Raw genomic sequence first — 25,085 nt, 5'->3', positions numbered from 1 at the left:
TAAGTGACTTGTGACTTCTAATAGACTTTGCAGCCATGATTCACTTACCCATGGCTCAGGGAAAGAGGGACTGTAGGTGATGAAGAATGGTTGGGAGAGGGGAGATATGTAGGTAGAACAGCTGTGGCAGAATCCGTCCCGGCCTCCCCACATGCTCACACAAAGCCATAGCAACCCGCAGTGTTCTGTGCTTTATGCCAGGAAAGATGCCACCTTGCATGTTATCCTGGTTGAATCTCACAACAATTCTGTAAAGTAAATCAACATTATGGGATTCAGAGGGGGAACATGAGGCACAGAGAAGTCAAGTGACTTGCCCAGTGAAACAGATCTGGTCATTAGACCTGATCTTCCTACCAAAACCTGCTCCTTCAGCCTTCTTCATTTCAGGAAGTGGCAGTGCCATCTTTCCAGATGCTCATGTTCAACACTTTCATGATTCTAGTTCTCCCATATCCTTCTTTTAGTCTAGCACTGAATCCCTGCTGGCCTCACTTTTAAAATAGACCCAGAATCTATCACCTCTGCCCCTCCCACCCTATTCCAAGCACCCATCATCTCTCTCCTGAACCACTATGATATTCTTGGCCTCCCTGCTTCTGCCCTTGCTCCCCAAAGTCAATTCCCAACACAGGCAGATAAATCAGGCCAGGCTCTTGACTGGAGTTTAATTCCAAATGAAAGTAGAAATTTACACGTGGACTCCCATCTGCCACCTCAACCTCATTATCACCCTGACTTTATCTGCCATCGTTGCCCATGCTTGTTCACTCTGCTTCAGTCGCCCTGGTTTCCTTGCTGTCTTCTTGCTACTCCCTCTGCTTCGAATACTCTCATCCTGGAGAACTGCGTGATTTACTCTCTAACCTTCTTCATATCTTTACTGAAATGATACCATTTCAATGATTCTCCTGTGTAAAAAATCTTTCTCACTCGCTCCTGCCACACCCAGAACTCCTTGTTTCCTATCCTTGCTTTTTATTTTTCTATAGCACTGTTCATAATCTGACATGTTGCATATTTTACTCATTTGTTTATTAATTCTCTCTTACTAGAAGAAGGTAAGCCCCATTAGGGTGTGACATCTGCCTATGATGTTCAGTGCTGGATCCCTAGTGCTTTTCACACTGCCTGGCTCATAGTAGGTTCTCAACAAATTTTAATGAGTGAGTGAATGAATTTTTCAACCTGAAGACTTGAAATACAAGTATCTCTGCGCTTACCATTCCCACCATGCTGCTGGTTAATTTTTATATGACTACATTGATGGAAAACAACTCATTTCAGAAAATACAGGCCTATCTTATTTTATTACACTTTGCTTTATTGAGCATCACAAGTATCATATTTTTACAAATTGAAGATTTTTGGCAACCCCGCATTAAGCAAGCCCATTGGTGCCATTTTTCCAAGAGCATTTACCCACCTTGTATCTCTGTGCCATATTTTTGATAATTCTCATTGTCTTGACAATGGGTTTCAGCCCCAGGCGAGTTCGCTATGGATTCAGTGTGACCAAAGAAAATGACAGCAAAACATTCTTGGGGTGAAAGGGTTAAACCCAACTTTATTTCCAGGTGGCAGGTCAGTAACAAAAATCCCGTTCACTCAGAGCAAGTCTGCATATAGCAAGCCAGTCTCTGCCTCTGAGACCCTCTGTCCGCACAGCCGTCCTCTGGGCCTCTCTGCATAGTCGTCCTGCACAGCTGTCCTCTGGGCCTCTGTCCTTGGCACTGCCACCACTCCAGCCTCTGCTCTGCTCTCTGGCAGCCTTGCAGCCCTGCCACTGTGTTGTGCCCAGAGCACTGGGAAGAGCTCTTTTTATACAGTCAACAGCCATGTATTGCCCACAGGTGTGCAGTGAGCTAGTCAACCACAGCCAGATGAGAATCCTAGCCACAGGAACTCTCATTTTATCCACACCACACCCCTCCAGGATTCTTTCCTCTCAATCTCTGTGCCCTTAGTCCTCTGCAATGGTCCCTGTGCAAGGAAGTTTGAACATTATTCTCCAGCCTCTCCAGCAAGACGTCTTTCAGACACGTGGGCCGGACTCATGGCTCTGTCTGACCTCTGCCTCTTTGGTCTTAATGGCTGGAACTGGTGCTCTGGTTTCAGCTGTTGCCATAGCTCCAGTAAGATCCTATTTGGCTTCCCATCTAATTTCCTTCCATCTACTCCTGCCCCTATCAAATCAACCCACATCTGGGTCCTCGTAACCCTCACAAGGCCTCTCAAATTCCTCCTGTGAGTAACAGGTCTTACTTCTTTCCGGGTTCTCATTCCTTCAGCTACTGTACGTGTCACCTCACATTTTGTAATTGCTGCTCAAGGCAGGCTACACTGTCAGGGAAGACAGCTTTCCCATCTCTGATCCTGACAGAACAATTACATCCACCCCTAAGTACCACAGCCACCGGCTCAGCCTGAGTACAGGGTCGGACCATAGAGTCCTCCACGACCTGAGGAGGGGGCTGCTCCTCTCCTTGGGGGACTTTCAGATGCTGGGTCTTTATTTTCTTTACAACCACTGGGCATGCTTTCAATACAGGAGGGGCCAGTGCCTCCAGCACCACCCCTTCATCCTTTCCCAGCTCCTCCATTTCTGGGGCTGATGGCACCTTTCTCTCCATTCCCCTAAGTGCCTCCTCTGCTACAGTGCCTCGCACCAATGCCAGCTCAGTCTTCAGAAGCTCTCTTACCTTCAGCTCAATGCTCTGCAGCTGATGTTCTCGTGCCACCTGCCACCTCTGGCTGTGCTTCCCTCAGGAGTTCGTCTTCTTTCCTTGCTGGCCTCTTCCTCCTTCAGAACACCTGGCAGCGCTGCCATCTCATCTCCAATGGCATCCCACTGCCAGTGCTCTCATGCTGCCTCCTCCCGCATCAAGGCCACCTCCTTCCTCAGGGAATCCACAGAGGTTTGCAGCTCACATTCTCATGCCGCCATTCCTTGGGTCTCCTCTGTAGACCTTTTTAAGACTGTGAGAAGCAGCCAACCCACAGTCCCTGCTGCCTCACAGGCACTCAGCTTCTCAAAGGATCTGCTTACTATACCAAGGGCCACCCCTACTGCCTCAGGTGTCACCTTCACTTGCCTCCAGTCCTGGGGTGGGGCCCAGTCCTCTAGGAGGCAAGCCACCTCAGATCACATACCCATTGGGGGATGATCCACTGTCTCCCCATTCACAGGGGCAGCTGGCTGAAGCACCCCTCCGTAAGGGCAGCTGTCTTTTTCCTTGGTCAACAATGAACCCTGCCAACTATGCCAATTATCTTGCCAATGGGTTTCAGCCCTGGGTAAGTTCGTTATGGATTCAGTGTGACCAAAGAACATGACAGCAAAACGTTCTTGGGGTGAAAGGGTTATACCCAACTTTATTTCCAGGTGGCAGGTCAGTCACTAAAATCCTGTTCACTCAGAGCAAGTCTGCATGCAGCAAGCTGGTCTTTGCCTCTGGGCCCCTCTGTCCACACAGCCATCCCACCCAACCATCTTCCAGGTCTCTCTGCACAATCGTCCCACACAGCCTTAAATCTGGGCCTCTGTCCTCGGCACTGCCGCCACTCCAGCCTCTGCTCTGCTCTCCTGCAGCCTTGCAGCCCTGCCACCATGTTGTGCCCAGAGCACTGGGTGGAGCTCTTCTTATACAGTCAACAGCCACGTATTGCCCACAGGTGTGCAGTGAGCTAGTCAACCAGGGCCAGGTGAGAATCCTGGCCACAGAAACTCTCATTTTTTCCACACTCATAATACTTCCAACTTTTTCACTATTATTATATTTGTTACAGTGATCTATGATCAGTGATCCCTGATGTTACTATTGTACATACATTGTTTTGGGTGCCATGAACCATGCATATTAAGATGGCAAACTTAATTAGTAAATGTTGTGTGTATTCTTACTGCTCCACCAGCCAGGCATTCCCCCATCTCTCTCCCTTTCCTCAAGCCCCCTTTTATCCCTGAGACACAGCAATACTGAAATTGGGCCAATTAACAATCCTACAACGGCCTCTGATCGTTCAAGTGGAAGGAGAATTGCATGTCTCTCACTTTAAATCAGAAGCTAGAAGTGACTAAGCTCAGTGAGGAAGGCATATGGCAAAAGCTGCGATGAGCCAAAAGCCAGGCCTCTGGCACCAAACAGTTAGCAAGTTGTGAATGCAAAGAAAAAATTATTGAAGGAAATTAAAAGTACTACTCCAGGGAGTACATGAATGATAAGAAAGCAAAACAACCTTACTGCTGATACAGAGAGGGTTCTAGTTGTCTGGATAGAAGATCAATCCAGCCACAGCATCCTCTTAAATCAAAGCTAGATCCAGAGCAAAGTCCTAACTCTCTTCAGATCTGTGAAGGCTGAGAGGTAAGGAAGCTACAGAAGAGAAGTCTGAAGCTAGCAGAGGTTGGCTTATGAGGCTGAAGGAAAGAAACCATCTCCGTAACAGAAAAGTGCCGGTGAAGTAGCAAGAGCTAATGTAGAAGCTGCAACAAGTTATCCAGGAGACCAAGGTAAGATCATTAATGCAGGTGACTACACTAAACAACAGGTTTTTAATGTAATCAAAACACCCTTCTATTGGAAGAAGAAGCCATCCGGGACTTCCATAGCTAGAGAGGAGTCAATGCTGGGCTTCAAAGCTTCAAAAGACAGGCTGACTCTCTTGTTAGGGGCTAATGCAGCTGATGACTTCAAGTTGAAGCCAATAGTCACTGATCATTCTGAAAATCCTAAAATCCTTAAGAATTAAGCTAACTCTACTCTGCCTGTGCTCTATAAACGGAACAACAAAGCCTGGATGACTGCACATCTGTTTATAACATGGTTTACTGGATATTTTAAGCCCACTGCTGATATCTACCATTCAGAAAGAAGATTCCTTTCAAACTGCTCATTGACAATGCACCTGGTCACCCGTGAGCTCTGATGGAGATGTACAACAAAATTAATGTTGTTTTCATGTCTGCTAACACAATATCCATTCTCTAGCCCTTGGATCAAGGAGTAATTTTGACTTTCAAGTCTTAGTATTTAAGAAATACATTTAATAAGGCTATAGCTGTCATAGGGAATTATTCCTCTGATGGATCTGGGCAGAGTAGATTAAAAACCTTCTGGAAAGGATTCACCATTCTAGACGCCATCAAGAACATTTGTGATTCATGGGAAGAGGTCAAAATATCAACATTCACAGGAGTCTCAAAAAGCTGATTCCAACCCTCCTGGATGACTTTGAGGGGCTCAAGAGTTCAATGGAAGAAGTCACTCCAGATGTGGTAGAAATAGGAAGAGAACTAGAATTAGAAGAGGAGCCTAAAGACGTAGATGAAATGTTGCATCTCATGGTAAAACGTTAACATATGAGAAGTTGCTGCTTATGGATGAGCAAAGAAAGTGGTTCCTTGAGATGGAATCTCTCCTGGTCAAGATGCTGTGAAGATTGTTGAAATGATAACAGGATTTAGAATATTACATAAGCTTAGGTGATAAAGTAGTGGCAGGGTTTGAGAGGATGGACTCCAATTTTGAAAGAAGTTCTTCTGTGGGTGAAATGCTATCAAACAGCGTCACATGCTACAGAGAAATTTTTCTGGAAAGGAAGAATCAATCAATGTGGCAAGCTTCATTGTTGTCTTATTTTAAGAAATTACCAGTCACCCCAGCCTTCAGCAAGCCTGATCAATCAGTGCCATCAACATCAAGGCAAGACCCTCCACCAGCAATATGATTACAACTCATTAAAAGCTCAGATGGTGACTATCATTTTCTAGCAATAAAGTATTTTTAATTAAGGTATATACATTGTTTTTTAGATACAATGCTATTGCACACTTAATAGTGTGATATGTAATCAGTAACACAATGTTACAGTATTGAGTAAACATAACTTTTTTTATTAAAGTATCGATATACAACCTTATGAAGGTTTCACATGAGCAACATCGTGGTTACAACAGTCACCCCTATTATCAAGTCTCCCCTCACCCCATTGCAGTCACTGTCCATCAGCATAGTAAGATGCTATAGAGTCACTACTTGTCTTCTCTGTGCTATACTGCCTTCCCCATGACCCTCCTACATTATATGTGCTCATCATAATGCCCCTTAATCCCCTTCTCCCTCCCCACCCACCCACCCTCGCCAACCCTTACCCTTTGGTAACCGCTAGGCCCTTCTTGGAGTCTGTGAGTCTGCTGCTGTTTTATTCCTTCAGTTTTGCTTTGTTGTTATACTCCACAAATGAGGGAAATCATTTGGTATTTGTCTTTCTCCACCTGGCTTATTTAATTGAGCATAAAACCCTCTAGTTCCATCTATGTTGATGCAAATGGTAGGATTTCTTTTCTTTTTATGACTGAATAATACTCCATTGTGTATATGTAACCACATCTTCTTTATCCATTCATCTACAGATGAACACTTAGGTTGCTTCCATATCTTGGCTATTGTAAATAGTGCTGCAATAAACAAAGGGGTGCATATGTCTTTTTGAATCAGGGATCTTGTTTTCTTCAGGTAAATTCTTAGGAGTGAAATTAGTGGGTCAAATGGCATTTCTATTTTTAGTTTTTTGAGGAACCTCCACACTGCTTTCCACAATGGTTGAACTAATTTATATTCCCACCAGCAGTGTAGGAGGGTTCCCCTTTCCCTGCAGCCTTGCCAGCATTTGTTTTTCCTTGTCTTTTGAATGTTCATCTTAACTGGTGTGAGGTGATATCTCATTGTGGTTTTCATTTGCATTCCTCTGATGATTAGCAATGTGGAGCATCTTTTCATGTGCCTGTTGGCCATCTGAATTTCTTCTTTGGAGAAGTGTCTATTCAGATCCTCCACCCATATTTTAATCGGGTTATTTGCTTTTTTGGTTGTTGAGGTGTGTGAGTTCTTTATATATTTTGTATGTTAACCCCTTATCAGATGTATTACTAGAGTAAACATGACTTTTATATGCACTGGGAAACCAAAACATTCCTTTGGCTTCCTTTATTGTGAAATTCACTTTATGTTGGTGGTCTGGAGCCAAACCCACAACACATCCAAGGTGTGCCTATAGCTGGAGAACATGTGTGCAGGAGAAGAAACTGGCCCCTGACTTCTGAGATCTGCTTAGACTTGGATATGCTACAAGTACAGAGGTTGATTTCATGATATAAAATTGTCTGTGTGTCTCAGAGGTTGGGTGTCTGAGATATGGGTGTCCTTGGGCTATGGATGTCATCTCTTTAGTCTGCAGCTTTCCTGTCTATAAAATATGCAAGTTGATAGACAATCATTACCCTTCTTTCCACATCAAAAATTACATCATTTGGTCCATTGAGTTAAATAAAACAGGTAGTTGCTTAGTTTGGGTTGCCTCCTAGATGTGCATCAAAGGCTTAAACTCTCTGAAAACCAGAATTAAGTTTTCTTTGTCTTGATTCTTTTTCTCACAGTCAGTGTGCTCTATTGGCACAACTAAAGACAAAATTGCATTGAGTGCTGAGCTCCCATCAGTTTGAAGTCTGTTGTTTGATATACTAGTTCTAAGAAAATAGTCCGAGTTGCCAGTGTCAGAGGCCACTACCTCTCTGTGCCATGTTGCTGCATCCAGTCACCACAGTCCACAGACACTTCTGTTTGGTAAAGTTAACTTCACACAGAGATCAACATTATATAGGATATCAAGGAATATTAGAAATCTTCATGCTGGAGATCTTAGGATGCTGTGGATTGGTGTGTGGTTCCAAGTTCAAAAGAAGGGATCTTGAATGGAGAGATGAGTGTTAAGATATCAGCTTGGCTTGATCAACATTGATAGGCTATTTCTTATGTGTAAGATTAGAGGAAAGTGTATATAGAAGAAGAAACACATTTCAGTGTCCTAAATCCACAGCCTCAAAAAGTTAAAAGATATTTGAAATGATGAAAAATGTTTTAAATCTTGAAGGACCTCTAATGACTGTGCTCCTGCTCCCTAAGATTTTTAATGAGAAGAAACTCAAGACAGATCTGTTTTAATATCACAGTCACCACATTTTCATGAGAAGTGGTTGATTTCATTTCAAGTATGAGATTTTGAATAATGTATGTTATTTTAATAGATGATATTATATAATAGGACAGAATATTTTCTTTCTCCAGAGGAGGACTTCCTTCATTTTCTTTTTCCAGAGGAGGACTTCCTTCATCTTATAGAGAAAATATATGTTAAAAAGAGCTCAAGCTCGATCACTTTCTCTCTTTCTCTGCCCCTTACTTTTTCCGCCCCTCTTCCACCCCCAACATATTTTATCTTGATGAAGTGCCCTATACTTTTGGTTTAATACATCAAATACAGACTTAGTCCCTAGTGTGCAAACCATTCTGTAAGGATATTAAAGGGTAATAAGATAAAAGTGTATCTATGTCCTGCCTTCAGGAAGTTTACATTTCGAAGGGAGGAGGAAGAAAAGGCGAAAATTCATAGCAGCGTAACACACATGTCAAAAATGACCTAAGTGAGATGCTGTGCGAGGAGAACCATTTGGCAGGAGCCCCTAAAGATTTCCTGGAGGAGGGGTTAGAAGAGGAGACCTCAGCAAACGGGGTCAATTCAGATCAGTTTCTCTTATGATGCATGCTTCTCTTTGCATTCAAAATGTTCTCATTTGTAAGATACCGGCTCATGTGCAACTTTCTGGCCCTTCGCCATCATCTAAAATGGGGTTCATGCCCACAGTGTCGGTCTGTGGACAAGAATGAGACTGGGTAATAGCCAGAACAAATGGAGTCTTCCAGGACAGGGAGAAAAACAGAGAGGAAATGAAATGGCATAATCCCAGGAACTGCCAAAGGGAAGGGGTGGGAGAGAGGGCACCTGGCAAAGACTACATGATGTGTTGTTTGTTGTCAACTGTCCAGCCTTTCAGATGTCACTGGAGGACAGTGCCACAATTAACATGCAGCCAGATGCACACAATGACTGCACATCTTGGCTTGGTGTTGGCGGCAATAGTTGAGTCTTAAACAAAAGCAGTTTCAGTTGCAGATCTTGTGCCAGGCTTTCAGAGTAAGAGAATACATTAGGCAGCTGTGACAAGCTGTTTGGCTGTAGCAATAGTTAGGACTTCCAATACTGCCTGTCAACCAGACCTTAAAATATATCTTCATTTGTAGCTGGGCAGTTGGAGAAGATGAATTAAAGGCTGTGATTTTTCCCTTTCATGCACACCTAACCCCAACACTTGTTCTGCCACATAAACTCTTCAGTACACCAAAAATTAGGTAGAATCCCTTTCTTTTATTTATGTACTGTATACATATTTGAGAACTGCAAAAAGACATAGGGCATTCTCTTTAGGCATGCATTTCAGTTCTACAAACATTTATTGACCACCTACTGTATGCCAAGCATTATGCCTATTGATGGATACAAAAGCTGTGGCTGGAAAACCCACACCTTTCATTCATGTTGTTAACAGTGCAAGAGAAATAGCATCAACAATGTGTTTGGGAGGTCAGGGAAAGGAGAGGTTGTGCTTTTGTATCCATCACCCTTGTTGCCATTATAGCTATGACCAGGTTCACATGTAGTCAATAGTCAAAAGTACTGGCTGGAGATTGGTGCCACTCCTTCCACATAAAAGCACAGCATTTTAATGTGTGATAGATTTGTAGAGTCTGTCCAACTTTGTGTTACTTTTCTATGGCTGCTATAACAAATTACCACAAACATAGTGGCTCAAAACAACACAAATTTATTATCTTACATTTCTGGAAGTCAGAAGTCTGACATGGGTCTCACTGCATTAAGATCAAGGTGTTGCCAGAGTTTGTCCCTTCTGGAGGCTCTAGGGAGAACCTGTTTTCTTGTCTTTTCCAGCTTCTAGAGGCTGCCCACATTCCTTGGCTCATGGTCCCCTTCCCTGTTCAAAGCCAGCAATGGACAGTGGGTCTTCCTGTGACATCACTCTGATCTTTTTTTGCTTCCTTCCACTTTTAAGGACTTCTGTGGATTCCCCTGGGCTTCCTGGATAACCCAGGATGCTCTTGCCCTTTTAAGCACAGCTGATTAGCACCATAATTCCAGCTACAACTTTAATTCCTCTTTGCCATGTGACCTAACATATTCACAGGTTCCAGGGATTAGGATGTGGACACAGTCTGGGGAGAGGAGTAATAGTCTCCCTACCACAAACTCTCATCCAGCCTCCAAAACCGCTGACTCTGGTCAATTGGATCAGATTAGGGGTGTGCACTCTGGGCTCAGGAGAGAGGAGGGTTACCTCATCTTTGCCAAGAGTGACCTCCTTTCACCAGACCCAGCCCATCAAGGTCACTCATTCAAGGGGAAAAGGGTGGCAGCATGTTATATGGAAACAGCAGTTGCCTGGTGAATAAGAGCCTTGGGTTTTAGTTTCTCTTCTATAAGCAAACCACCAAAGGATGAGGTAAGTTGTTGGACCTCTTGGCTTCCATCTCATCCTCTATAAAACGAAGGTGGTGGATTAGATATTCTCAAGTCCCCTGACAATTTCTAGCTTTCCATGGTTCTTTACTAGTAAAAATGTACTGAAAGCAGAGAACAGCTGATCTAATGAAAATGTACTGCCATCATTACAGCACCAAAATGCTGGAGTAGTGTCCAAAATGTTATCTATGTACCACTCGGTGTCTGTACCCCTTTTACTCCCTCCTGGCCCAGCCCCATCATCCTGACTCTGGTGGCTGTAATGCACAATGTCCACCCCCAGTCTTTTCCCCCTAAACTGGAAAATCATGCCAAAGAGTAACGGCAGTGAAGTAAGTGAATTAGAGATAAAATTGTTACTCTACAGTTAAGAGATGGCTTTAAGAAGATTGACTTGGAGATGTATGAGGTCATATATAATTGAAAGCAAGCATTCTACAGTGACTTGAGAAGGTTGACTCAGCCTTTCAAAGCTTGCATTATGGCTAAGAAACCCGAGTCTTTTTTTTTTTTTTTTAAATATGGAACGCTTCACGAATTTGCGTGTCATCCTTGCGCAGGGGCCATGCTAATCTTCTCTGTATCGTTCCAATTTTAGTATATGTGCTGCCGAAGCGGGCACAAAACCCGAGTCTTAAAAGAAATTATACATATGTGGGTCATTAGACAACCTCCTCCCTCACTACCTTTTTTCCTTTAATCAAAGCTATACATATGCAAGTAATTGGATCACCTCTTCATCTCTTCTTTTTTTCCCTTTAATCATGACTGAGAGGAAAGTTTCCTGCTAGGCATTAAATTGGGTCAACAGCTAACACAGCATGAGCATAGACAGCAGAGACAGCAAGTGGTATAGACACAAGAGATTAATGACACTGTGCAGCCGCCATTGATAAGCTGTTGAAGAGTGCAAGGGCCCTATTAAGATTTAAAGTAATAAAAGATGAGAGGAGATATTTTTACTAGCAACTGATAAACATTCCTGCCTTATGAAGGTGTTAGCTTCACTTACTGGTGTGGATAAACTCTCATGGTACCCTTCATCCTCAGAGCAGGCCTCAAGAACACCTAGGAAACGTCCCCTTGGTAGTCGCTCAGAGAATAGCTTTGGGTGGCTGCAGGTAGGCCTGAAAACATTAACTGTAGCAGGCACATGGAGTTGCACCCATTTGCCAAAGCTATCATTGATTCAGCTTAAGAAGAAGGTGTCAAAAAGACATCCTTGACCCTGCTATGTACAGAGAGAAATGGAATTTCATCAGGAGTATATATGGAAATGTGCCAAGCTACAAAAGGGCAGGTATTCTCTGCTAAAGTGTGTAGACAGTTTGGAACCACTTATTGTTCCTGAACAGCAACGTTTCCCCACCATGCAACAGTATTAATATAGGACCAGGGAAGTCCACACAGTTGGTGGGGGTGTCCATGTTGTTCCTGGAGACCTGAGGGAAGGGGGACATTCCTTCCCATGCTATACGCAGTTAGAGTGTATCAGGCAAACCTGCAGTGGCCGAGAGAATGGGTTAGGAGTGGCATTGGCACCCATCCACACTGGGTCCAAACCTAGGAAGAAAGATCATGCTCTACTTGAGTCTATTAGGTCAGTCCTGATTCATCTCAGCACCCACCAGTGTGGCTGGCACCTGTTGATGGGCTCTCAAACCAAGCCCCATCAGTGCTGCATACAAGTCTTGGAGGTTCAGTTTCCCACCATCGGTGGGAAAACATGACCACATGATTAGGGCAGCTCAACCCCCACCACTGGCATCACTCCAGACTTTCCACTGCCTCCAAGAGTAAACCCAAAGGCCACAGGAATTTGTTCTCTTCGGGTCCAAGGCTTACATGGTCGACAAAATAGTGGCCCTCAATGATGTCCATGTCCAAATGCAGAGAAACCTGTGTATGCATGTGTGTGTGTGTGTATACACACACACATATTAACATATATTTATGTATATTACCTTACATGGCAAAAGGGACTTTGCATATGTCAGTAAATTGAGAGGGAGATGACTCCAGATTATCTGCACTAGCCTGATATAACCAAAAAAGATGGCAGGAGGGTCAGAGTCAGAGGAGTTGTAATAACAGAAATAGGTCAGAGTGATGCCACTGCGGGCTTTGAAGAAGGAACAGGCCACAAACCAAAGAATTCAGGCATCCTCTAAAAGCTGGAAAAAGCAAGGAAAGAAATTTTTGTCTAGAACCTCCAGAATGGACACTCTAGCCTTGCCACCCATTTTTGGACTTCTGACCTCCAAAACTGTTAAGAGAATAAATCTGTTACTTGAAGCCACTAAATTTGTGCTGATTTGTTACAGCAGCAGTAGGAAACAATGCAGCTTACTTTGTTCTCTGCCTCCGAATAACCAGTTTATGGGTTAATTAACAGGAACACATTCATTTCCCTCCACAGACTGCTTACCCTCGCCCACAGCTGAAGCTTACCACCAGGTTCCAACAGATGCCACCAAGTATGGTAGCATCAATGTGGGCAGGTCAGCTGAGCTGCTGCAGTATTTTCCTTTCATTTATAATTAACAAAGTGTTTGTCCTGTGTGATGCTTCTGTTTGGAAGGTCAGATCCCTGCTTCCTCTATTCTGATTTTCTAAACCTGTCTTTGATGAGCACGTATTAATTTAGACAATATAAAAATTTATAATTAAATTTGTAATTTAAATTACTAAATTTATAATTAGAATTATGATTAAATATTTTGATAATATAAATACAAAAATGACAATATAATTTAAAAATTTAAAGGAAAGAAGAGATCTTGTCATTTCTCTAGTGCCCTAATCCGTGTTACCTAATCATTAATGAGAATGTCCTGTAAGTGAAAACAGTTAATTACCTGATATACCAGGAACAATGGCCCAGAATGTCTCTTGCCTGTAGATCTTCAGATCATCATGAGTTTAATAAGGGCAGTATCGTAGGCAGAATTCTAAGCCTCCACAGTGTACTTGCCCTGCATAATCTCTGGGTCTGTGAATACGATGGGTCTTACTGCTATGACTAGGTATATTATATAGCACAGACTTTATGACAGTGAAATTATATGGGTGGGTTTGCCTAATCACCTGAACCCTTTAAAATCAGAGAGTTTTCTCTGGCTTATAGCAAAAGAGAAAATCAGCTTTGAAACAGGAGTGGATTTTTTGGGCCATTGATAGATATATAAAATATGTTGGTGAAGCTACTGCTTCACTTCTGCCATCAAAATTCCACACATGAAGGTCTCTTGTGGCCTAGTCTAGAAAAAAAAAAAAAAACCCATAGGCAGGGAATTCTGGGAAATGTAGTTGAGCCTATCAACTTGACATATTACAAAGTCACTAGAGTTTCTAAAGAGAAATTATGTCTTGAGTTAGGGGAGACAGGAGCCAGCAGCAATCTTAAACAATTGATGGCCCCAGGAGCAGACCTCTAAAGGGCTAAAGGACCTTTGGTGATGAAAGAGTAGGTCCTTGGACAGCGGTGCAAGTAAAGGTGCGATAGTGACAGAGTGTTGATTCAGATCTATCTATCTAGAGAGATTTATTATAAGGAAGTGGCTCATCAAGTTATGGAGTCTGACAAGTCCCAAGATCTGCAGTGTGAGTCAGCGAGCAATCCCAGGCAGGCCGGTGGGGTAGTTCCAGATTGGTGGCTGGCAGGCTCAAGACCCAGGAGCAGCCAGGGTTTCAGCTCAAGTCAGAAGGCAGGAAAATAACCAGCATCCTACCTCAGAGGCCATCAGGCAGGAGGAATTTCTTCTTATTCAGGGTATGGTTAGTCTTTTTGTTCTATTTGGGCCTCCAGCTGATTGGATGAAGCCTACCACAGTAGAGAGAACAATCTGCTTTATTCAGTCTATCAATTTAAATATTAAACTCCTCCAAAAACACCCTCACAGAAATACTCAGAGTACTTTTTGACCAAATATCTGAGTATACCATGGCCCAACCAAGTTGAAATTAATCATCGCATCATATATGCAGAATATGTGCGTTGCAGTCAAGGCTCAGCTTTGCCATACTGGCCAGCCTTTGAGAATCTCAGGCTTTTCACATGTGATGTGGGATGATACACTTACTTCCCAAAATAACTGTGAAAAAAAACTGCTAATGTGTACTCCCCAAACATAGTGAACAGCAACTGTATGCCAGGCACTGTTCCTCCCACTGCAGACACAGTAATAAAGAGAGAGACCACGTCCTTGCTCTCATGGTGCCTACAGTGTAGGAAGAAGAAACAGAGAAAAACAAATGAGTTATTTATTTAATTGCTCAATGCCCAGGATCATAGAAGTTATGTATTCACTTGCATCTTGAGAAGTAGTTGCTATTTTCCTTTTACAAATGCTGAAACAGAAGTTGCTTACCCAAGACCTCTCTTCTACCAAGTGTCAAAGGTGAGACTCGCCCAGGTCTTCTGACTCCATGCCCCACACTATTTACATAGTCAAGCTCTCTTCTGACAGAAAATACAAGACTGCAGTTCTCATATACTTATAAAACCTAAGTAGAGTCACATCAGCTGATGCAGACAGATGGTTATGACTTAAAATACTAAGAAAACCTATTTAGACAGATGTTTACTTGGTGACAAGAAGTATAAACATGACCCTAATTAATAGACTTGCTGAAAGTTATTGTTAGCTGTTAATACAGCGATAGTTATTAGTGTACGAATGCAGATAGTAAGGCATATGTAGCCAGCCAAAAAAGTGAAACGTTAAACATAATTCTTAGGCAAGAGAAACCACTGGGAACTAGCCATATTTGTTTCATGAATTTAAGTGCTATTGAGTTTCTACTACTATAGTGATAAATGCAATAAAGAAAATAAAGGGGGTGGTAGGACCAACTGACTAGGTAGGAGGCCTCTTTACTCAAGTTGGTCAGGCAAGATTCCTGTGAGGAGGTGACTTTTGAGACAAGCCCAGGGAGGCAGATATGCAAAATCTGGAGGAAGCCCATTGTAGGAGAGGCAATGTAAGTTCCAAGGCCTGAGGTAGAAGAATGAGTTTGGTGTGCATGAGGAACAGAATGAAGAGAGGCTGGAGATCTGTGAGCAAGGGGGTTATGGTAGCCCACACGTCTGGAAAGGTAGAGAAGAGCCAGATCCTGCAAGGCCTAGTAGATTCAAATGCTATGCAAAGTGCAGGGGGAGCCATTGGAAGATTTTAAGCAGAACTGAAATGATCTCATCTGTATTTTAAAATATCAGTGTGGCTGCTATAAAGGTATCATCACTTAGAGGGAGCTTGTAGACATCTAGCTCTTCATGGATTCCAGACTTGCCATGGACAAGATGAGGACAAGCAGGGAACTTGTGGAACACCAGTAAGAGTGAAGAACTGCTAGGATCCTGGCTGTGGTGTAGATCTTTGAGTTGTGTACAAGAGATGTAAATGGTGGCAGTACAGTCCCCTGTTTGTCACTTCTCTCCATCACATACTGACCTTCATATGACCTCTCCCACAATTTGGTAACTGGATACCAACAGACTAGCATCAGTTAGTTTTCAGGGTACTGTGACAGATAGTCAATGGGTTACCCTTTCAGGTGCCAGTGTTCATTAAACCATTTGAAATGCCAAAATTGTCCAAAAGCCCTTAATGTGTGATGCTAACAGAGTTAGGATTTCCCAGTCTGTAGCGTGCCACCTGAAGAGGGGTTCGAAGACAGGATGGGACACGTAGGCAGTGATGTCCCCCTGCTCTGCCCATGCCTATGCTACCCCTGACTTAAGACATGAGCCAAATTTCTCTTTAGCTGGTATATCTTTAGCAGAAATATTATATATGTATAATTTTTTTAAAGTCAAAAATTGTCCTTGAAAAGGTACCAGAAAATCAACTCTTACTTTTAAGACTCTTCTATTATTCTGGTGTCTTGGCTTCTTAAGTAACACCACAATACTGAGAATCATTCCATAATACTATTGAGTGAAAGGAACCCACTGTAGAAAATAGACTTGCTATTTGACCAGCTGTAGCCTCTACTACTAGGGTAGGTTGGCTAGAGAGCTGCCCCGAGGATAATGAGCAGGGAAGACGGTCATATTAGTTTAGCTGGGGTGGAAGAGGAGTAACTCCAGTGGTCGGGCCAGAGTCTGCCAAGTCCAAGTGGAAAGATGAAATGGCAGGCTGGTGGGAAGTCAGAGTTACGATCTGGGGAGATCACACTGTGTGTGGAGCTGAGGGGGCAAGTCTAATATATGATGGTAGATGGCAGTAAGGGTTGCAGGCCAAAGAGATTTAGGGAAGGAAGTGAGGAGTGGGGCAAGGGGGAAAGAAGGTCCAGCACATTAGAAGGCTGGGCGTTTTAAGTAGCATAGGCAAGAGGGTCTGGCAGAAGGATGGCTCCTTGAAGGTGGAGCACCAGTGTGCTTTCGTCACAGTTTCTCATCCTGCCAGGAATATCTTAAGAGAGTTTTTGAAGGGAGATGTTTTCCCTGGTTTTCCTCACTCTGCATATCTAAATCTTGACTCGAAGAAGTAGGTAAGGTCCCTTAGCCCAGGTATTTATAAATGCCAGTATCTAGGGACAGTCCTTGATGTGGTAATGCTATGAAGATAGCATAGGGCTTGGATGAAATGAGGGCTATAACCAGTGGATATACAATAAACTAGAGGGTTATACAGTGGTTTCTGATATCAGTCTTTAAACTCTCCCTGTCAAGACGTGGTCTTAACCCTTAATCAACAGCTCTGGGAATCATTTTTAGTCTGGGGTGTATCTTCATTTCTTTATCTCCTTTACTGTCTCGTGATTGCTTTCTGCCACTTGATCAGGAAAGTAATGGCTGATTCTAGATCTCTTAACCTGCATCTCTGTTTTCACTGGCTCCCATGTTCTCTCTATTTTGTTACTGTGGTGTTGAAAGCTTGTTGTCAGGATGAGCCCTTTATTGTTTCGCACCCAATCTGTTGATGAAGTGCTCATTTCACAGAAGCATGAATGCCATTTTGCTTCCTGGGTAACACAGCTAAATAGTTCACCCCCAACCCTACTCAGCAGAAACTCCCCAGGATATTATTATTTAATTTCTCAATGCCCAGTGTCATCTCGTTGCTCATATTATACTCTGACTTGCATCCAGGTAAATAGTTATTTCTTCCGTTTTACAAAAGCTGGAACAGAAGTCATTTGCCCACAACCTCCCCGCTACCAAATGTCAAAAGCAACACTCGGCCCAGGTCTTCTGACTTCACATCTGGCATCTTCATGTAGCCAAAGCCTTCTACCAACAGAAAATACAAGCCTGCAGTTTTCACATGCTTACAAAACTTAAGTGGAGTACGTTATGTCATGTGGACAGATGGCTATGACTTTATATACTAAGAAAACCTACTTAGGCAGATGTTTAGTTGACGACAAGTGTAAACATGACCCTAATTGCAAGTTATTTGTTGCTCCTTGTCAGAACTGTTGTTTTTCCTGTCACTCCTCAGACTGTATTCAAAAAAAATTAACCATGAAGAAAATTGGCATTTAATAACACATTTATTCTTTGCCATCAAACCAAACAGAACTGTTCATTCAAAAAAGAATGAGCTTTTCATTTTGGTGTGGGAAATCACAAATAAGAAAAAGAGAACTGAGAAATTGGAGGAAGATCAATCTCTCACAAAACAAAATGAGGAAGTAGGAGAAATGACTCCTTGCAAAGAATTCTGCAGCCACATAAAGGCTAAGACTGGGCTGATCTCAGAGTCTGAGAGCCACACCAACATGCCACAGAAACCCTATTCACTGCTTGGGCTGATTCTCAAGACAATGGCGTTCCAGCATCCCCTCCCTGGTCCAGCCATCTATGAAATAGGCCCCAACTTTTCAGACAGTTCTCACTCTGCCCTCCCCATTCCCAAGTGACTCCCGAAGGCCTTTAGCTTTGGACCTAGCAGGTGGTGAGTTTCATTTGGGGCTCCCACGGGCCCTCTGACTCCCCAGCCCTGTTGCTTCTTACAGCTTCAGTTCCAGGTACTTTGGAAGCTCCTTTAAATGGATGCTTGCTGAGCAAACCTCTTTATTGAGCCTCCGACTTTAAAAGTCCCAGGACTCCCAGGATCCCCTCCCTTGGCTGCCACCTTTGAGGGCTGACTTGCTGATGCACCCATGTGGCTTCTGTTGCTGCAAAAGCAAAGGGGAAAACTGGCATATGGCAGGAGGAAATGTGCTGAGTTAGAAATTGGTCCTCTTAGAGGTTTGGAAAGGAAATGTGCAATTTGCACCCATCTTAGCGGACCCTCACACTAGTTAATTACAAGCAACTACTCCCACCAGTAAAACCTTCAAGGTGGGGTTGAACTGTTTGCAGCTGGGGAGCAAATGGGAGAAAGGTTTGAATCTGAGTTCTTCAAATGCGGAAGGTTCTTTCATTCTGCAGACTGGGGAGCTAGCATTCAAGGCAGAAGATATGGAAGAGCAGTTGGGGGGAATTGCTCTCCTATTCCTGTCTCTCCCCGGGTGTCCACCACAGCTGCCAGCTTTCCCCCTCTTCTCTCCTGCATGTGCTCCAGCCACACTCTTGCCATCCCGCCTGCCCTGGCCAGATCCTTCTAATTTGTCTCCCAGGCTCCAATTTTCAACTCCTCAATCCCTTCATTATTAAGTTCCAGCTCTTCAGCTGGCATCCCTCTGTGACCTCCCTGGGTCAGTCCCCACCCCCGTGTCCTTCCCTGAGTGTGGCAGGCAAGTCACAGGGACCGTGCTTGTCTCCCACATACCCGGTTCCCAGACCACCTTTTCAAACAGACTGCCCTTCCTGTCCTCCTCACCTAAGGACCTTCTGCTAATTCTTCACAGCCATGTTCAATTCACTTCCTTCACTCCCTGGTACAAGTTAATTGTTCTTTGTCTAATGCCGCTGAGGACTGAAGTACTCCTCTTATTCCAGCACTGTAACATGCTTTTGTTCTGCTTTATATTACAGTAGCTTGTATGGCTTTTCTCCCCAGCGACTTTAAGGTTTTCAAGAGTTTGGTCTGTGTCTTACTCATCTCTCTAACCTCACAGTACCTAATAGAGTTCTTTGTTTAAACCCAGTGTTGACAAGTGTTTGCTGACCTGAGGACAGCAGGCCAGGCTTCCTGAGGAGCTAGAAAGACATAGCTAGAGAGATGGTGTGGACAAGCTTTCTTAAAGATGCCCAGGCAAGGCTGACTAAAATCTTGTCCTGAGAAAGATTGGCTCTAGGGCCTCTTCACCTCACCATAGCAGATTTGGAAAAAAGGTCAGTGCTGAGGTCATCAGCAATACTTACTGAGTAACATGGATACAGGGGCAAATATCAAGCACAGGAGAAAGTTGTCAACAGCAAGAGTAGAGGCTTTTTTTCACTTTAGGAGCTGATCGTTTTCCAATGATTTTTACCTAAGGCCCCAACATGTATTCTATTGTTAACTCTGAAATAGTTGTACATGAATGCCCAGCCATATATGTGTGTACACACACACACACACACACACACACACACACACTGGTATGTATATATACACATGTGTGTGTATGTAATATATATGTTCCAATTATATATAATATATATTATATATACATACACATTATATATGCATATATTTATTCCAGTGTGTTTTTCAAAATCCCGTGTTCCATAGCACATTCTAGAGGAACCTAAGTCTGAGGCATGAGCACAGTAACCTGACTGAACCTCCTGCTACAGAGCAGCGTGGTTCAGACCATCCCAAACAAAAGGGGCTCTGGGTGGAGATCCTCACACCATGACATGTGCAGCCTGCTGTCCCCAGGTTATTGGATTTCTCTGACAGTATGAATAAATTTTATCCCTACTAAGACTTACAGCATTGTATTCAATTTAGTAAATTTTCATTTGAGTCACAAACACAGATTTGGCATCTCTGTATAGTCACCTCAGACTGTCGTCTGCTCTGCTCGTCTCTCTTCTGGCACAGGGACTGGAAGCTGTGTCTCAGATGTCACAACACTTCACTTCCCCTGAGCACACGCACAGAAGAGGCGTGACAGCCACATCTCCCGCTGCTGGGGTAGTGGAGAAGTGGAGAGGCTGGGCCAAGAGAATGAATGCTGAGCCAAGGCAAGTGGGACTAAAACTGGCTGAGGAATCCCATATACTCAGAATTATCCCTATCTGTATATTAGAGGGAAAGGAGTTGGTCCTGGTAATGAAACAAACCTTTCTTTTCCCAGCTATGTTAAATTTACTTAGGTTTTCTCCATCAGACTGTTTTAACAGTGCCCTCTACAGGCTATTTCCAAAACTACAGGATTGAGGCGGGCCTTCTTGCCTCTCACTGCTTGTTTAGGAATTCCTTCTAACCAAAAGCTTTGTTTATGTAAGCAATATATGTTATTGACTTGTAGCTTCTTAAAAACATAAAAGTGAAGTCTCCTATCCCACTGGAAGGAGGGACTCACTCTTGTAAGAGATCTCTTTGTAAAGGTCCACTACGATGTGCAAGTCCCCCCATCTACTGAACTGGGCAGAGAGACCCCAAGCTGTCCTTGAAGACGTGATTCAGGAACCTTGACATGGGCTGATGGGTTGAAAATATTGTAGCATTTTCTGAACACATCACTTTGCTGACAGTTCTTAGCCTCATATGAAATGCTCCTCTCATCCTTGGATCATACTGGTTTTTCTCTGGTGAAACTTTTATTGTAGTTATTCTGCATCTCTCAGAACTTCATCTCTTTTAATTCATCCTTTGCAAAAACAAAATCACTCTGAGCTTTTTGGTTTCTTTTACCTCTCTTAAGGAACTCCAAACAAAAACCTCCATGTCATTACAGGTGTTTTCTTACTAGATATTCTCATCAGAATGCCCTGTCCATGTATTTTGGTTCATTCTAAGCCACTATCGTGTAACAAGCTCACAAAAATTGTTCTCATCCCCACTTATTATTCACTATCCCTCTGCATGTTGAAGATTACTGAGGCAGTGCAAAAAAACAGGAGAGCAACAGATGAGGTCTATGTATAAATGGAGTTAGCACACAGCATTCCTCAATTTTGAGTGGGGCAGGGCTTTGAAAGTTGCTTCTGATGGGCTAGAGCTTTGCTTTTGTTCTCTCACCCCACCCCTTGAATAGAAACAGAATTACCTATATTGTTATAACCAGTAACTCGGATTTATCCTGCCAAAGAACACACTGCTCAGTCTATTGGGAGAAAATGAACTCCTGTAAGATCCCAGCATTGCATGTGTTTATAAGCAAATGTCGACCAAGTGGCCCAAGTACCTGTTCAATTCCAACACTTGAGTTGTATATTCTGTACCCAGTGATAGTTTCATTTCATAATAGGAGTACAGGACAAAGAAAATGAATATCAGGCCTGGACTAAGGCAAGGGGAAGTGAAATTTTTCTGTAAAGGCCTGGATAATAAATATTTTCAGCTTGTGGGCCATATGGTCTCTGTTGTACCTACTCAACTCTACTGTTATAGTGCAAAAGCAGCCACAGACAGTAGGAAACACATGGGCGTGGCTATGTTCCAATAAGCTTACTTACAGAAACAGGTGGCAGCCTGGATTTGGCCCACAAGCCCTTGTTTGCCAACCCCTGGGCTCAGCTATTGCAGGGCCACTATTGATAGATGTGCAAGCTGGGCCCAGCCAAGGGGGCCAAGAGGACCTGAAATCCAACCCATGCTCTGCTTCTCTCCACCTCCTTCCACAAGGGACTATGTGGTTTGCACAAAGGTACTGTCTGCTCCTAGGCTGTGTCAAGCCAGAAGGAGCACCTTTCCGAATGTATTAGCTAGGGTTCTACAGAGAAACAGAACCAACAGAATGTGTATAAACAGAAAGAGATTTATTATAAGGAATTGGTTCACATAGTTAAAGAAGCTGGCAAGTCCCAAGATCTGCAGTATTAGGCAGCAATCTGGAGACCCAAAAGAGCTAGTGTATAGTTCCCATCCATGTCCAAAAGCCTAGGGACCAGGGGAGCTGATGTTTCAGTTTCACTCTGAAGGCTGGCAGGCCTGAAACCTAGAAGGAACCAATGTTTTGGTTTGAGTCTTAAGGCAGGAAAAATTCCCTCTTACTCACAGGGCTGTCAGCCTTTTTGGTCTAGCAGGCCTTCAACTGATTGGATGAGGCCCACCCACATTAGGAAGCACAATCTGCTTTACTCAGTCTACTGACTCAAATGTTAATCTCATCCAGCAAAACCCTCCCAGTACCTTCAAGAAAAATGGCTGACCAGATATCTGAGCACTTCATAGCCCAGTCAAGCTGACACATAAAATTAACCATTATAATTAATTTACAAAAGGGTGCCAATTTATAACAGTAGTGCTGAGTACTGTGCATTCTTTGGTGGGCTTTATTTCAAAAGTAGGATCTCACTATATCTGTTTTAGCATTCACCTCACTCTTCATAGACACAAACACCGTTCAGACAGTAAATGGGTGGGTGCCGTCATCTTCATCAGTCTTTCTATTCTATAACTTAATATTAATGGAATCATATCCCATCCAGTTTTTTGTGTCTGGCTTCTTTCACTTAAAATATCTTCGGGATCCATCCATGTCCTAGCATATGTCAATAGCTTGTTCCTTTTCATGAGTACTTGTAGCTCCGGGAGAAAGGGGATTCCCCTCCCAGAACAACGTCCCCTATGAATCTGGTGAAACCGAAGTAAGGCAAGGGGAAGGGCAGGTTAAGAGAAGCTGTTTTTATTGCTCACAGCTTGCTCGAATTCCCTAGCCAGGCCCGGCTCCATTCCCTCTGGCCGCAGCATGCCCACGCCCTCCTTCCCCCATCTGCCCCTTCTGGGAGGAACTCCATGGGCAGAAGCATAGTGACTGACTGATACCAGACCAATTAGGCACCAGAAATGGAGGGCGGGGGGAGAGAATGGCTGTTTCTCTCCACCCCTTGCCCCAGATATACCATTACCATGTAAATGGACTAAGGTTAGGCAGGAGAATCTGGAAATTCTGCCATTTACCCCACAGTAGTGTTCTATTGTTATGAATGAATGTGCTACAGTTTATCCATCCTCCTGGTGATAGACATCTGGAAGAGTTCTAATATTTGGCCAGTATGAAAAGCTGCTATCAAAATTCTTGTGTGAGGCTTTTTGTGGACATATGTTTTCAATTTTCATGGATAGATACCAAAGAATAGAATTAGTAGAAGAGGGGATAATAGGGGAGATGAGTCCCTAGGGGAGTCATAGGGGAAATGTATACTGATCTGTCAAAGAGTTTTCCAAGATGACTGTCCATTTTACACTGTCACTGGCAATATAGGAGCCTTCTAGCCAATGCTTGATACTACCAGCCTCTCAAATATTAGCCATTCTAGTGGGTGTACAATAGTATCTCATTGTAGTTTTGTATTTGTATTTTCCTGTAACTAATGTTTTTGATAGCCTTTCAAGTGTTTATTGGCCATTCATCTATCTTCCATGAAATGTCTGTTCTATTTTTCGGTCTTTAAAAAAATTGTGTTTTTTTTTTTTATTACTATGTTGCAGGAGTTCTGGATACAAGTTCTTTTTTAGATAGAGATCTGGCAAATATTTTCTCCCAATCTGTGGTTTGCTTATTTTATTGAAGGTGTCTTTTGATGAGCAGTTCTACATTTCTGAAGTTCAATTTAGGGATATGTTTCTTTTATGGTTATTGCTTTCTGTTTTTTAAGAAATATTGCCTTCCTTAAAGGCACAAGGTATTCTTATATTTTCTTCTAGAAGATTTATACTTTCAACTTACACATTTATGTCTATAATCCACCTTGAATTAATTTTTGTGGATGCTATGAGGTAAAATTCAAAGTTCTTTTCTTTTTCCAGATGGGTATCTAGTCATTCCAGTACCATTTATTGAAAAGACCTTTTTCCATTGAATTGCTTTGGTGCCCTTGTTGAAATGGATTTGACCACATATGTTTGGGTATACTTTTTGGCTTTTCAATTTTATACCATTGTTCAATATTTCATTTTCCTTACATCAATACCACACACTTAATTTCTGTAACCTTACTAAATTTATAACATTAGTAAATTTTTTAAGTAAGGTAGACTAAATCCTCCAACTTTGCTCTTCTATTTCAGAAATGTTTTGTCTAATATGGGCCTTTTCTCTTCCATACACATTTTAGATCAAGTTTATCAAGCCAGTCACATCCTCCAATAGGAACCAGGGGATACCTCATCCTTTTAATACTACAAAGTGTGTTTTCTACAGCCCTTACTGGTTCACTCTACTCTGGAATGCAGCCCTCTGTGGCCCTGTACACCATGAGGTTATATGATAAATAAATTGCTATCTATCTCACTTGTCTGGTGTCAGGCATTGTGTATTCAGCTATCTCCTATAATTTGGGGCAGGTGATCCCTCCTTTACCCACTGGGTGAATAGGAGGTGATTAAAATAATTCTACATTAGTACATACAGCTATACCCTATTCTTTTTAACAGCTCCAAAGAATTCCATAGTATAAATACAAACTAATTTATTTATGTTGTTCTCTATTGGTGGACATTTCATTTCTACTCTTTGATCTCACAGCAATGTTCTAGTGAATTTCCTTGAATGAAAGGCATCTCACATCTAAAGAAGTAAATTCCTAGAAGTTGAAGTATGGATCAAAGACTGTACACATTTCAAATTGTGATAAACTTTCCAAATTACTCTCTATA

At 42.8% G+C, this 25,085-nt stretch overlaps 1 protein-coding gene and 1 non-coding gene across 6 annotated transcripts in view; one reads left to right on the top strand and one right to left on the bottom strand.

Annotated features, from left to right (window-relative positions):
* Nucleotides 1-25,085, top strand: part of RGS6 (regulator of G protein signaling 6) — a 537,833-nt gene that overhangs the window by 304,088 nt on the left and 208,660 nt on the right. The window lies entirely within an intron of this gene.
* On the bottom strand, nucleotides 10,950-11,056 carry LOC118926476 (U6 spliceosomal RNA). The gene has a single exon (XR_005030486.1). It is a non-coding gene; the product is annotated as a U6 spliceosomal RNA (small nuclear RNA).

Source organism: Manis pentadactyla, chromosome 11 (genome assembly GCF_030020395.1).
Source record: "Manis pentadactyla isolate mManPen7 chromosome 11, mManPen7.hap1, whole genome shotgun sequence".
Taxonomy (NCBI): Eukaryota; Metazoa; Chordata; class Mammalia; order Pholidota; family Manidae; genus Manis; species Manis pentadactyla.
The sequence above is the reverse complement of the archived record's forward strand: the minus strand, read 5'-3'. Positions and strand labels throughout refer to the sequence as shown.